Raw genomic sequence first — 12569 nt, 5'->3', positions numbered from 1 at the left:
TTATTTCTGGCTGTTTCTTCTTCTAATGCTATGTAAACATTGTCCTCCACATTGTCATCGATTGGGGAATCACTCTGGCCCTGAATAACTTTATTAGCCAGGTCACTGGTAACAGGTCCTTTGCCAAGACAATGGCATGAGGGGGGGAGGGGGGAGGTTATGCAGTGTAAGGCATTGTCCCTGCTTGGTTTCTTGTACAGGAATAGAGGAAGGTGTCCCGTGTATACATACGAAAAATCACGTGCGAAAATTGAAAATTGTGCAAATCAGGTACCTTGCAATTGCACGACGTACTGGTACGTCGCCGGGACTGGCAAATGCAAATCGTGGTGACATACCCATACGTCGTCGGGACGGGGCAGGTTAAGATGGCTGTTGATGCAAGTGATACAGGAGCTGGGGCTGTTTTGCTGCAAGAGGATGATCAGGGTATTGAACATCCTGTATCTTATTACAGTAAGAAGTTCACTCCACCTCAAAAGAACTACTCAACTATTGAGAAAGAGCTTTTGGCCTTGATTTTGGGTTTACAGCATTTTTCATTTTATTTGTGTTCTGGTTTTGACCCCATAGTCATTTATACCGATCATAACCTACTGAAATTCCTTAGTAAGTTTAAAGATAAAAATCAGAGATTGACAAGATGGAGTCTACTTCTTCAGGAGTATTCATTAGACATACAACATGTCAAGGGGAAAGAAAATGTTATTGCAGATTGCTTATCTAGACTTTAGACAGATTGTTTTAGAGTAATAAGAAATTTCCTTTGTAAATTTCTTTTTCTTTGTGGGGAGGCGTTACATAGCCTATGATTTCATCATCCTTTGTGTAATTCTAACGTACAGTATGCTGCATGTTTGATCACGAGCGTGTTCTACCTCACTCCCCCCTTCTTCTCTTATAGTAAAGTAAGTCGTTCTTTCTGTTGTTCAGAGCAGGATTGTCAACTCTTTGTCCCCATGGCTTCATTTGCGCGTCCTTCTTACAAGTTGTATCAAGCTCTGCCGGTCCCTATATAATGAGCTCAGTCTCTCTACTCCTCATTTTGTTCACATCTCTGTCCTCCCCTGTACAGTTGTTATTATTGTGAGTGCTCAGGAAGTCTCCAACCATCTAGCAGCTGTGTGTAATTTGAGTATAACTGTTGTTGCATTTTTTCTTGTACTGTGTAGCATAAGGTTAATACTTAGGCCTAGTAAGGTTTTTGTAATTCATGTAAGGTTCTTATTGTCAGCCGTCATTAATAATATTTTGTATCTGTAATAATATATCTTGCATTCACTGAGTATTATCTGGTTTCTCATTTTATCAGGGCTGACTTAGATAAATTTACTCTTGCTAATTTCGTGTTAATAGAGGCTATTGCAGTTAACCATATATTTAACCTGTTTTTTGCCATTACATTATCCTTATGAGTCCTGAATGTTTTGTTGTTAGTTTGAGCATTAAACTTTAACTTGTAATTTTACCTAACTCTTTTGTTTTGAACCTGGAACTTTACGGGACAGTAGTGATTTTTAGTATTCTCACTTGGAGTGTACATTATCTTTCTCTGTTCCGTAACAGTGTGTGTGTGTGTGTGTGAGGGAGAGGAGGGAGGACGGGGAGAAGGTGGGGAACATGAAATGAAGAATACAGGATAGAGGCTAGTTATGTGGACAAGGAGTGGAGGAATGTTGAAGGGAGGGGATGAGAGGACGAAAAAAGAGAAATGAAGTGGAGGGAGGGAGACAAGGTTAGAGTAAGACGATAGGGATGAGGAGGAGAGGGGAAAAGAAAAGGAGGGGAAGAGAAGGAAAGGGAGAGATAGAAAGTAAACGAGAGAAAAAAAAGAAGGGAGATTTATGAGCTTGAACACTGAGAAGGAAAGTTTAGTGGGAGACGAAAGATATGAAGTTTTTACCAGCGATGGAATAATCATTTTTCACATTTTTTTTCTCTCTCAAGGATACGTTAGCCTCTCCTATCCGAGGACGGAATATTCTTTTTATTCTTGCTGCCCCCCAGTGACATTTTTTAAGTTTGAGACATCTTTGGTTGTATCCAGTTTAGTGAGAGCACCTTAACATCTTTACTGCGAGACGTATCCTAAACCTCGATATCGTCAGGAGGTATCATGAATGAAAAAAAAAAAATAATAATAATAATAATAATATAATCTTCAAGGAAGTGATGAAAGTTATTATACAATACTGCTGTGTTATTGTATTAACTGTGCCGATACTTTAATGTTACAGATACGATATGTAGCGTACAGATTAGGAAGAACAGTAAGAAATTTATCACTGTCGATAGACATTCTACTTAGCGATGGCGCTGAAACAGTTATTAGTTTTAGCAAAGAGGATCATTCAGAATTCGCAAACACAGAGGTTGTAGTTATTTGTGTGTAGTTTTGGCCCTTGAGCATTTTTGTATCCAATGCCATCCCCAAAGAGACCAAAACTTTACGACAAAATATAGTTGACCAAGCAAACAGTACCTGCATATTTCATTGTCTTTTGTATCTTAAAACCTTATTAAGGTTAAAAACAATTGTTTGGGATTTACCTCTCCTGCTGATATGACACTTTAAGTTTTGACCGTAAAAGGCCATAGTTCAGTGGTCAAGAGCAAAGTCAGTTCAACCAGTTTTGATCAGAATTATACCAAACTTGGTAGGGTCGGGAAGGCATGACGTAATTCAGTTTTCAGAATAAGCGGTCGAAGGTAATGGTCACAGAGCAAGGACAAATGTTTGGTCCATTTAATTCAGTCTTTACTCTGTTCGGAATATGTCTCATGGGAGCGTTTAACATTAGCCAAGGATGAAGTGACAAAAATAACTCAGTGTATGAAAGAGTAGTGGAAAAAAAAAAACAGGTGAAGTAGAGTTGACCTTTATTCCCGACTAGTTTCGCCTAGAACTTCTTCGAGGAACTGAAGAAACTCATGAACGCACTGTACTTTTGTGCAGAAATCATGGATGGTAATTATGCTGGCTAAAGGTCTTCATAATGCTAGTCCGTGTGTTTTTATGCTTCCATTAAAGAAGCCACAGGTGACACTGGTCGTGAATAAAGCACAGGTCTACTTCACCCATGTTTTCTTCCACCTTATTCCCTTTTTTGTAAAAATAATATTACAAAATAGTTTAAAAACCAGGGTCATAGGAGAAGGTAAACTTGACCACTTTTGATTCAGCATGGATCAGATTTGGTGGAAGGGTTGAGGGTCAGGCAAGAATGAGGTACATCAAGTCTTGAGAGTAATTGGTCGAAGGTGATAGTCATAATGCAGTGTCAGAGGGTCGGCCTTAGATCACTTGTATGACTAGGGTGATGTTCTTCCTCAGTTACCCTTATTTTTATATGCATACAATATTATTCAGCTCAGGAGAGACCTTCCAAACAGGAAGGGGTTACTCAGGGTATTATTAATCCAGCCACTCCAGACATTTATTTGACTTAGACACAATATTGTTTCACCTTCCAAACACCGAGGAAATATATGGACTGTAGAGGGAGTATAAAAGACACCCATTTATCCATCCATCCATCCATCCATCCATCCGTCACCTTCCCCCCGAACCCTATCAGAAGCACTGGAGTCCGGGCTACACTACACAGTCACAACATAGGCGAGGGTAATCAGCCTCACTCGCCCTTGAATACCGTTATAGGAGCAATAATCACCAACCGATCCTCGGATGAAAGTCTTTCAAATGTTCATTCCGGCTGGACCACCAAAACCCACTAAACCAACAGGCGTCATTTGGTTATATAGTAGTAGTAGTAGCTGTTCCCTAGGCAGTCTGGCTGAACAGCCCCGAGTCCCTTAGGAAGGCCATGGCCGAGACTGGGCTCTCAAAGAGTGTATGTTGTGTTGTTGGCGTAGGTGATTGTGTGCAATGCAGTCTTCCATAATGTGCTTAATCGTATGGGGTGCTGTGTTGCATCCTGGACAGGCATCAGCAACGGAGTCATCCAGCCTCTTCTGGTAGCTTAAGAGGGCTGGATGGTGCCCACATCTCAGCCTGGCCAGGTGGACCCTGTCCTCACGAGGAAGATAGGATTCAGAAGGGTGGATGTCAGGAGGCCGTGCTTGCAGCTGTGTGTTGTCTTTAAGTGACTGAATGGAGCGGCGAGTGATCTGAGTGTGGGTATGCTTCTGGAAGCTGGTCTGAGGTGGGCGAGGGGGGAGAGATGACAGTATTTGTGTATGGTATCGTGTGCTGGGTGTTGTTTTGATGTTCCTTGGTGTGGGTGGATGTGCTGCCATGTACTGTAGTGGATGTTGTGGGTTTGTGGAGGCTGCAGCAAGAAACTGGGTGCCTCTCACGTCTAGGTGATCCTTGACTTTGAGGACTTTGGTTTCTTGATGTAGGTGGTCTGTGGGTGTAGTAGCTGTGCAGCCTGTGATTATTTTTAGGGCCTTGTTCTGTATGGTCTGTAGAGTATCGTAGTGTGTTTTGGTGAGGTTAGAAGCCCAGGCAGGGCTTGCATTATTCATCACTGAACGTATGTATTGTTTGTATACTGTGGTGGTGGTTTCTTTGTTGTGTCCGAATGATGTATGGGCAAGTGACCTCAAAGCATTGAGTCTTGGTGTTATTTTATTTTTAATACTTGTGATGTGTTGTTTAAATGATATTGATGTATTGTATGTTACACCAAGGATTTTGTGTGTGTGTGTGTGTGTGTGTGTGTGTGTGTGTGTGTGTGTGTGTGTGTGTGTGTGTGTGGTAGGGGGGTGTTGTTTATGGTGAGGTGTGGGATGTGACTGTGTTCTGCTGTCCAGTTTGTGAGAAGAGTCATTGCAGATTTGGCTGGGGCTATTTTGAGCCTGTTTGTTCCCAACCACGCCGTAAATGGTTTCCTAGTTTACAAGAAACAATATGGCGTGTGACATATTTCAAAATAATCGGAAGGCAGCACTCCATCGAGTGAGCTCAAAGTGGTAAGAATAAAATCACATTTAAAAAATATTTGAAATGTAGTGACGGCACCATGACAAGAAAGATATGAACTTGATCAATGGAGTATATCCATATTTTTATAAAATGCAAGAAACAAGGAACCAAAGGCCAGGGGCCCGCAAACTGTTCCCTCCAAGAAATAAATAAAAACAATACAAAAGAGAACCAAATTCAAGATCCGTTCATTTCGAGATGCCTGGACACACTGCGTTTGAAAGACTGGAGATCATAGGAAGTAGGAAATACAGAGGGAGACAGTTCCAGAGATGACCTGTCGCATAAATGAAGGACTGGGAGTAGCGGTTAACTCTTGCATTAGAGAGTTGGATAGAAAAGGGATGAGAGTTTGTTGCTAGATGGGTGCTACGCGCCCATCTTAGAGGTGGAGGGATGCAAGCAGAAAGTTCAGAGGAGCAGCGACCATTGAAGCAGTGATAGAAAAGATATAGATGCAACAGTGCGGCGAAGAGACAGAGGTTGAAGGGAGCCAGTAAGAGAAGGAGAGTTGATGAGACGAAAATCTTTTGACTCCACCCAATTGAGAAGAGCTGTAGATGGGGCGTCTCCCCACACATGAGAGTTGTACTCTAAACTGAGGCGAGTAAAACCCTTGTATAAAGTCAACAACTGTGCAGAGGTAAAGAAAGTATGGAGTCGGCTTAGCACACCTAATCTCTTGGAAGCAGATTTTACAAGAGATGCAGTATGATATTTCCAAGATAAGTCCCGAGTGAATGAAACCCCACGCATGTTGAAGGGTGATACAGGATTGAGCTGGATACTTTAAACATTAGTGGGTACTCCTGTGGAAGATTGTGTCAGGTTGATGGGTGTAAAAACTGAGTTTTTGATGCATTAAAAACAACAAGATTATTTTTATCCCAGTCAGAGATACGAGCCAAGTGATACAATTAGGTTTGCCATAGCCTCATCCCTTGTTTGTTGAAGTAACTGCTGAGATGGACGTTGCAGGAACCGAATGGAAAGGTGAAGGGTGGAATCATCAGTATACGAGTGAATAGGGTTAGATGTACAGCTTAGAAGGTCATTGATGAATAAAAGGAAGAGTCGGTGATGAGACAGAGCCCTGAGGAACACCACTGTTGATAGATCTAGGTGAAGAACGATGGCCGTCTACAACAGCTTCTATAGAACGACCAGATAGGAGGCTATAGATGAAGGCACAGATAGAAAAATAGAAACCGTAAAGGGCAGTTTGGAAATTAAAAATTTATGCAAGACTCGATCAAAAGCCTTTGAGATGTCAAGTGCAATGGCAAAGCTTTCACCAAACTCCCGATAGGAGGATGACCAGGAGTCTGAAAGGTAGGTGAGAAGATCGCCAGTGGAGTGTCCCTGACGGAACCCATACTGACGATCAGAAAGAAGATTGTGATAGGAAAAATGCTTTACAATTTTTCTGTTAACAAGTAACTCGAAAACTTTTGAGACATAGGATGTTAAAGCAATTGGACGATAGTTAGAGGGTTGGGAATGGTCATCCTTCTTTGGGACTGGCTGAATGAGAGCAGACTTCTAGAAAGAAGGAAAGGTACAAATTGACAAAGGCGAAAGATTTTACATAGGCAGGGTGTAAGCACAGAAGCACAGTACTTGTTGACAACAGGAGGGACTCCATCAGGCCCATATGCCTTGCTGTATTAAGGCCAGTGATGGCAGAAAATACAACAGCTGAAGAAATTTTAATGTCAGCCATGAGGAAGTCATAGGGGGGAAGTGATGGAGGAACAGGACTGGAATCGTCTAAGGTGGAATTGGAGGAGAAAGTCTGAGCAAAGAGATCTGCTTTATCAGTAGAAGAAATAGCTACAGAGCCATCTGAATACAAGAGAGGAGGGAAGGATGATGAGGTAAAGTTGTTAGAAAGATTTTTGGTAAGGTGCCCGAAGGAGCGGGAAGAATTCGTGTTGGAAAGTTGAGAGCATTTAGTATGGATGAAATTCTTTTCAGCAGAGCAAACAACACACTTAGCACGATTCCAGGCAGAAACATAAAAAAGATGTGATTCAGAGGTGGGTTGGTTCTAGTACCTTTCTTAGGCCTTCTCCTTTTTGCGGACAGCATTAGCACAAGCGTGATTAACTCCTTAACTGTGGGCTCGTTTTGCTTTGACTTGCGGCTCCAGTGGGCATATTCACGCTCCGACAGACTCTCTAAAAATATTTGCTAAAAATTAGTTATTAGTCCTAGAATATTAAAGTCACACAATCTTATGGCACATACCTTCATCTTTCTCCTAGGGTGTTTGTTGAGCCTTTGTCGAGTACCGTAGGACTTGTGGAGACCTCTGAAGTTGGGTAACGAAGTCTCCACTTTACACTTCCCGACAACACGTAATATGATTACCACAGGCTGATATTATCACTAGAAACACTATTCTATGATTCTCAAATAGTTTGGAATCCATACTCCAAAAAAAAAACACACTTTGAAAGCAATGAAAATTACAAGCGTGTATATGACCTTCCTACTTGTGATCGTTCGCCGCTGGTGTTCTGTCATTTATTATTCATAAAAACACTCACAGTTTATATTTCTATTACTATATAACACATATATATCTACAGTCTTTATCCATAAGTTTCCTTCAGTAATAATAGTTTATTGTCACTGTAGGCATTCAATTTCTCTTTCAGTAAAATACGTAGCATTCATTTTCTCATCCTGTATGCTAGCGTTGAGAGTGAATGTCACTTTCACCTTCACTCTCATAACTCATAGTATTCATACATGCTAGAGTGCAACTTTCACTTTCATTACTCCTAGTATATATACTCGTATTCTTATAATACTACTCATTTACATTTCTATTTACGTTCTCTATTTTATTTACATTATTTACATTTCTATTTTATTTACACTGTGTTAGGCACTGTCACTTGCAGTAACTTATAAAGCTACACTCCACTGTTCACTTACATTTACATTCACTGCTTTCACTTGCTGTTTACACATTATTTACACATTATTTACATTTCCACTTGCACTGTTTTACTCACCAGAAAGATCGTAGTCACTCTCAATCATTTGTCAGCCCTTTACCTCTTTCCATACGAGGTTTAGTAGGGGGTAGAGGTCACAGGGCCCTTTGCATGGGGCTAAAAAGTGGCCGAATTTAGCAGTCGCAAATCCGACGTACTTTCACCTTGAAAGACGACAGTAAACTGATACTGGTGGCCTGCCTGCCGAGGGAGAGTGCAATACTGCCAACGTCAGCCTTGTGAGAGCTGCTAATATATAGCTATGAAATGATTGACAGGAAATCTAGACAATACATAATAAATTAGGTAGTTCCAGGTGAATGTAAATATCACTTAGGCTTCTCCCATCCCTCCTTATATATATTTTTATTATGAGAATAGATTATACGGCATATTTCAAGGGGAAATAAACAGCAAAAATTAGCGAACAAGTGTACATGAGGTGTTGTCAGGTGATAATTAGCCAGTTCCAGGTGTATGGCACTATCACTTACCTTATTTCTTTTTTGTATATATTATTTGGTATAAGAATTGGGCATTGGGCTTACTTCAATGGATGAAATCAGTGGAAAATTCCAGGGAAGATTTAATTAATGTAAAATACAGTGTGGTGGCCTGCAATAATTAGGTAGTTCCAGGTGAATGTAAATATCACTTAGGCTTCTCCCTTTCTTTCTTATATATATTCTTATTATGAGAATAGATTATACGGCATATTTCAAGGGGAAATAAACAGCGAAAATTAGCGAACGAGAGCACGGAGGTGTTGTCAGGTGGTAATTAGCCAATTCCAGGTGTATGGCACTCTCACTTACCTTATTTCTCTTTTGTATATATTATTTGGTATAAGAATAGGGCATAGGGCTTATTTCAATGGATGAAATCAGTGGAAAATTCCAGGGAAGATTTACTTGTAGCATGGCTGGGCAGGCGAGAGGAGAGGGTAATGGAGGGGAGGTACGGAGGGGAGTCAAGAACGGGGAGAAATGGCTAAATTGTCAACAATGGATGGAAGTGCAGATGAGATTAGGAATGCTGACTAGTGTTGGACATTGGCAGTACTGATAGATGATACAAGCCACCGCTTGAAAGCCTGGGCGAATTCAAAATAACACAGAATCACAAAAGTGACGCCCCGCGGTATGAACCCTTGCTCCCAAGCATCACGAAAGTGACGCCCTGCAGTTAAGGGGTTAAACCAATGCGTTCTTGCATTAATCAAAGGATATCTCCCTGTTATTACATTCATACATATATCTATACCTTTTTGTTTATCTATCTCTACCAATCTACTTTCATATATATATATATATATATATATATATATATATATATATACAGAGAGAGAGAGAGAGAGAGTGAGAGAAAGAGAGAGAGAGAGAAAAGGGGGGGAAAGCTAAATAAATCGGCATAGATATATATGCATGAATGTATCAGTAGGGAAAAAGCACTACTTGACCAAGTTCATTCGTTCTTGTCATGGTGCCGTCACTACATTTTTATATTTTATAAATGTGTGTTTATACTTACCACTATGAGCTCACTCGATGGAGTGCTACCTTCCTTTGGTTTTATAATATGTCACGCGCCATACTTCTTCTGAACTAGGAAATTATTTATGGCATGGGCAGTAACTATATGGCCAGTTAGCATCTCTCCTGATGTGTCAGAATCTAAATATCATGGTGTGTAATCTAATAATAAGGAAACAGTCTCTTCATCTGAGCTACACCCAGTACTACATCCCATACAATAAGAAGTTAGAATCTCATATGTGAACTGCTAAATTATATAAAAATGATTAAAACCTAATATAATGAAGCTGCCAGCATTGTCGCGCTCTACACTCAGTAATCATTCACACACTTCGCACCCAATCTCAGTGTGCACAATAACTGATTGCTATTAATAAGGATTAGTAGCATGAGAATATTAGCAGTAGGGAGGGTGGAGACAAGTCCAGAGAGACTGTAATATCAGAGTTAGAGCAACAAGGCTTTGTGCATCCCCTTCCGTCCCAATTCCCTTCCAGACTACAAAGAGAACTGTTCCACACAGGTCCCAAAACAGATACGCTTTCTGCTATACTATTTCTTACTTTGTACAAGACAGTTATATTTCATTGGCAAACATTTGCACAGATTAACATGTTACACAACGGTTACATTATGTTTGCAATCCCAGTGGAAACATGTCACTCAGTACATGGAGATTTGTCTCAGTTACACATAAGAGAACAGACACATTAAATGCACCTCAGTCAGTTTTAAAAACATTCCTGCTGAGTACTGAATTTTCAACTGAATCCTTACTCACCACAGGAGTGGACTTTCTGACCACTGCTTGGTGGTGGCCAGAATCAAGATCCAAGTAAGATGGAGAAATAGAGGAAGGGAAGGACGGGAGGAAGGAGCAAGGAGAGTGGAAAGGTTACAAGAGGATGAGAAATAGGCAGAATAAAAGAGAGAAGTGGAGGAACGATTGGGTAAATATGAACTGGAGCAGATGGGGGACGTGGAAGATGTGTGCAGGATATTCACAGAAGAAATATGTGCAGCATGTGATGTGGTGTGTGGGGTGAAGGGAAGACGGAGGTGGGTGCAAGGAACAGCGTGGTGGAATGAAGAGGTGAGACAGGCTGTGGCACAAAAGAAGAACGTATACAATGAATGGATGAGAAATAGGGGCGTGGAAGAAGTTGAGAGGTGGAAGAGAGAGTTATATGTAGAAAGGAAGAGAGAGGTGAAAAGATTACTACGAGAGAGTAAGAAGAGAATGGATGAGGAATTTGGAAGGAATTTGAAGGTAAAGTGGAAGGACTGTAAAAAAATGTTCTGGAAAGAGGTGAAGAGAGTAAGACAGGGTGGAAGTGAAGTTAGCAGGGAAGTGAAAGATAAAAACGGTAGATTACTAGTGGAGAAGGGAGAAAAACTGAGCAGATGGAGAGAACACTTTAAGGAATTGTTGAACATAAAGGATGGAAGTAATGCGAGTATAAGTGGCCAGGGAATGGCTGGGAGAAGGAGGGAGGTGAGATGACAGGAAGAAATCAGTAGGATAGAAATCGTGGAAGCAATGAAGAAAGTCAATTTGGGGAAAACCACCAGGAATTGATGAGGTGTGTGGTGAAATCCTGAAGCATGGGGGAGAGATAGTAGTAGAATGGACGTGGAAGATGTGCAGATTGGCCTGGGAGGAAGGTAGAGTCCCAAAGGACTGAAAGTTTGGTATAATTATTCCCTTGTACGAAGGAAAAGGGGAAAAAGAAGTGTGTGGTAATCATAGGGGCATTTGTCTTCTTAGTGTAATAAGAAAAGGGTATGGTAGAATAGTTATTGACAGAGTTTGGGACATAACAGAGGAATTAGTTGGAGAAGAACAGGGAGGCTTTAGGAAGGGAAGAGGTTTTGTAGATCAGATATTCATTCTTAAATCTTTAGCGGAAAAGTTTCTAGAGAAGGGAAAGAAGTTGTATGCAGCTTTCATGGATGTGAAGAAAACATATGACAGGGTGGATGGATATGGATTGTGGAAAGTATAAAGAATATATGGAGTAGATGGAAAGTTGTTGAATGCTGTGAAGAGTATGTATGATGGTGCTAAGGCTGCAGTGCGTGTGGATGGTGAAATGAGTGAATTTTTCTCTTTGAAGGCTGGGTAAAACAGTGATGTGTCATGTCTCCATGGTTGTTCAATCTGTACATGGACAGGATAATAAAAGAGGTACAAGATAGGGTAGTGAATGTTGGAGAGGCCCTGTTTTTGTTTTTGTTTTTTTTAATGCGAGGAAGAAGGAACTAAAGGCCATGAGCCTGCAATAACAGTTCCCTCCAAGAGACAAACAAAATACAAGAGAGAGCCAAATTCAAGATCCAATCATTTCGAGATGCCTGGATACACTGTGTTTGACAGACTGGATATCACAGGCAGCAGGAAACACGGACAGAGGGAGACAGTTCCAGAGTTGACCCGTTGCATAAATGAAGGACAAGGAGTAACGGTTAACTCTTGCATTAGAGAGTTGGACAGAAAAGGGATGAGAGTTTGCTGCCAGACGGGTGCTACGCGCCCATCGTAGAGGTGGAGGAATGCAAGCAGACAGTTCAGAGGAGCAGTGACCATTAAAGTAGCGATAGAAAAGAGATAAAGATGCAACAGTGCGGCGAAGAGACAGGTTGAAGGGAGTCAGTAAGAGGAGGAGAGTTAATGAGATGAAAAGCCTTTGACTCCACCCAATTGGGAAGAGCTGTATGTGAGAAGCCTCCCCAGACATGAGAGTTGTACTCCACACACGGGTGGATAAAACCCCTGTATAGAGTCAACAATTGTGCAGGGGTAAAGAAAGAACGGAGTCGGCTTAGCACACCCAATCTCTTGGAAGCAGATTTTACAAGAGATGTAATATGATCTTTTCAAGATAAGTCCCGAGTAAATGAAACCCCAAGCATGTTCAAGGATGATGCAGGATTAAGCTGAATATCATTAAACATTAGTGGGTATACCTGTGGAAGATTTTGACGGGTTGATAGGTGTAAGAACTCAGTCTTAGATGCATTAAAAACAACAGGATTATTTTTACTCCAGTCAGAGATACGAGCCAAGTCAGACAT

This window comes from Coenobita brevimanus, chromosome 50 (genome assembly GCF_032717465.1).
Source record: "Coenobita brevimanus isolate Jiangsu-jjx chromosome 50, ASM3271746v2, whole genome shotgun sequence".
Lineage (NCBI taxonomy): Eukaryota > Metazoa > Arthropoda > Malacostraca > Decapoda > Coenobitidae > Coenobita > Coenobita brevimanus.
The sequence above is the reverse complement of the archived record's forward strand: the minus strand, read 5'-3'. Positions refer to the sequence as shown.